The 3,602-nt window shown below is 36.3% G+C and overlaps 1 pseudogene; it reads right to left on the reverse strand.

The window, feature by feature from the left end:
* Positions 1-1,408: 1,408 nt before the first annotated feature.
* On the reverse strand, positions 1,409-3,300 carry LOC116881077 (annotated as a pseudogene).
* Between the last annotated feature and the right edge of the window lie 302 nt (positions 3,301-3,602).

The raw sequence follows: 3,602 nt of genomic DNA on the forward strand, positions 1-3,602 counted from the left end.
TCTTTCCAAATTCACAATAGATTTTTCCATTACATATTTTAGTAGTTGATTTTAAGTCATGATAGACTTAACCCAGCTAATCTTGGCTTTGCTGCTCCGAGGACACTGTAGTCATGTTTTCTGTCTTTAGCCTTCTGAGTATTTGAGACAGAAACAAAACAAAACAAAACAACTTTTTGAAGAATCATGTATTAACTCACATAGACAAGAAAAATTCCAAATGTCAGTGTTCAATATTTAAGAATAGTGTTAAGTTGGATTATAGGGTAGGGAGAAATGAGGTAAGAAAGGAAGCAGGGAAATCATTAAGTCTAAGTAAAATGCAATTTGGAAGATACCTGAGTATTGGCTCAGCAAATCTGAGAGCTGTCAGAAAAAAGTATGCCTAATACAGTGTGTCAGCCTCCTCATGAACAGTAGCCCAGTCAGAGTCTGACCCTGTCAGGTAATTGCTGTGCTTTTTTGGGGGTAATTTACATGACTCCTCTATATTTTATTCCTATTATCTATACAATGGAGGAAAATACCATATAAAACTTTTGTAAGGAAGAAGTGAATTAAGACCTATGAAGTGCTTAGGGACGCCTGGGTGGCTCAGTGGGTTAAAGCCTCTGCCTTCGGCTCAGGTCATGATCCCAGAGTCCTGGAATCGAGCCCCACATGGGACTCTCTGCTCAGCAGGGAGCCTGCTTCTTACCCCTCTGCCTGCTTCTCTGCTTACTTGTGATCTGTCTGTCAAATAAATAAATAAAATCTTAAAAAAAAAAAAAAAGAGCTATGAAGTGCTTAAAAATGTGCCTAGCACTGATAATGATGATGATGATTTCCCTGAGTCTAGATTAACATCCAGAACTATAAGGTCTACCATATAATTAGATTATTCTCGCTCAGGTGATCTAAAAATCCAGGTGCAAGACAGGCACACCAAACACCAAACTTTGGTTGTATTAGAAGTGAGTGAGCAGGGGTAGATTAGAGTGTAAGGGAAAAGATAGGAATATAATACTAGATGGCTCACTCAGTATTACTTCTGATGGCTTTATGCATCTGGCAAAAATACAATAAACAAATCTCCCTGATATTTCACTGTGCTACTGAAGCCATTCTCATATTCTGCTTGTACTTTATCTGGATTGCTCTAATAACCTTCTGAACTATACTAGTTTTTTCCTATTCTTTCCCACCTAATTCATTAATATTCTAATGCAACTAGAGACTAACAGTTAAGTATTGAGTCTTATAGGATTTAAAATGCTTACACATTATCTCACTACATTTAATTTGTCTTATGTGGATGGACAACTTCATTGTTCTTAAGTGCAGCTCCAACAGAATTAATACCCAACTTTTCCATTATTCCCATATTTATGAAGTTTATTACTATTAAATTTTTTTTTTGTCAAATCCCTTATTGAAATATTTTCCTTTGTAGTTCTAAACTAGCTGAGCAGTCTAATGCACTACTATTGATGTCATCAATGATGTCATGAGGGTAGCTTCAGTCAAGGTAACAGCCCCCCCACAGATTGGGTGGTCCTCTGGATCTCTTTAATGGTTCCAGAGAGTTTTGTGGCTAAAAATGACTAAAGACTGGGGCTGATTTTAACAATCTCATTGAAAGTGGTATTTCCACTGTGCTTAATGTTTTTGTGCTTCTTTCTGTCTCTTGGTGGTTCATTGAGGGCTTTGATAACCAGGGCAGAGACAGAAGGTAGCACTTCAATCTGGGCTTGTCTGTTCTGAATGGTTAGTTTCACTGTCATTGTCAGACCCTTCCAGTTGCTGTTGCCTTAGAGATATCATCAATAATCTCTTCTGGAGATAGACCCAGTACATAGATCTTCACAGCCAGGTCAGAGGAAGCACTGACTTCCTTACTGGTACACCTCAGGTATTTGACTTTGATCTACCTGGGGTTGAATTTAGGTGTCTGGTGTTCACATGAACCTGTATTTGGACAACTGAAGTCAGTTGCACCTTTGTCTTCTCTAAGCCAAAAACCAAAAGATAAATTTTTTTAAAAAATTTTGACAGTAACTTAAGTTTCCATTAAAAATTTAGGAAATAAAAATATAACTTAAAAAATACCCATAAAGGCATCATTAAGCAATTAGTTCTCATTTTTATATTTTCTATCTTCGCATTTCATCCATTTTGAAATTATGTTTTTACAAGGTGTGAAGCAGCCATTTTTGTTAATCGTTAGACAGGTGAAGCAATGCCACTTACTGAATAATCTGACATTTGCCACCTATTTTAAAACTTTAACATTATCACAGTCTGCATTTGGATGATTTTCTGGCTATTTCTGAAACTTTTCCCTTTCATAAAATTCACTTTTAGTCTGAGTACCAGACATTAATTATTAAAGCTTAATAACATATGTAAATAACTTAAAGAACACATGTTTTCCCATGATTCATCTACTTCACAATCTTCCTGGCTATTCCCCACATAAATATATTTTCATTGTTAAAGAGGGAGCTAATGAACAGATACATATATGTCTGTGTATGTATATGTGTTTGTGTTAAGCTTGATATAAAGTTAAATCCATGTTTCAATTAGTATTTATATGTTAGGAATTAAATGTTTTCTTTGTGATTAGTTTTTCTTACATAAATATTTAATTTTTTCTAAAATCACATTTATGTAACAAGATCTGTTCCCTTCTAGAATCTTTCTAAAGCGTATACTAACAGATTTTCTATTTTTCTGTCTATCCAGCCATCTATCCATCTAATATTGTATATGTGTGCAAGGCTATTAATTGCAGCATTATTTGTAAAATATTGTAGGAGAGCCCTAGGAAGTGTCCATTATGAACAGAACTGGTGAGGAGAAGAGCAGCTATGCAGGAGCAAGAACTCCACCTGGCTCTTTCTCTCCTGTATCTCCTACAGAACATGTAAGTGAGCGAAATTTGCCACTGCAAAATGTGTCTCTGGCAGGTGGATTATTTTAGACTGATTATTTTTAAGAAACAGAAGGCTGAGGCAGAACCTTTGACCCTCTCCCTAACTGCCTTAAAGTATTTAGGTAGAATATTTGTTCTAGGAAGGGAGTTACCACTATAAATAGCTATAGTATAATAGAAGTAGGTATGGTAGACAGGGAGGAATCTAGCAAGGCCTGTTTGATCAAAGTCTTCTCCATCTCCCATTGTTTCTGGGTGGGTCAGCGAACATTGGTTTACCAAACATTTACTCTTTCCATTCTCCTATGAATTGTTTTCCTTCCCTTTATAGCCCTAAAACCCTACCTGCCCCCTCTTAGTTCAGAATGACATATATACCTCATTTTGCTAATCTGTGTCATGTCAGTTTGGTTCTCAGGCCATCGAGAAGAACCATGAAGGGTTCTTATTGTCCTCCCCAACAAACAAAAGTTTTAATCTGTGTTGAGAAAGGCAGCGATCACTGCTTTTCTCTTACCCTTTTTTTAAGGATACAAAATTTCTACTGTACATAAAATTTTAGAAGTAGGTAAGAAGACAGAGTGCAAATGTACTTAATTAATTCATGTCCGTGTGGGCAGGTGGAAAACAAGTAGACCAAGGGAACTGTTGGAATGTATTAGGAAACACATATGGGAGCTGGGAG

The sequence above is a fragment of the Lontra canadensis genome, unplaced genomic scaffold (genome assembly GCF_010015895.1).
Source record: "Lontra canadensis isolate GAN:19392208 unplaced genomic scaffold, GSC_riverotter_1.0 scaffold71, whole genome shotgun sequence".
Classification (NCBI taxonomy): Eukaryota; Metazoa; Chordata; class Mammalia; order Carnivora; family Mustelidae; genus Lontra; species Lontra canadensis.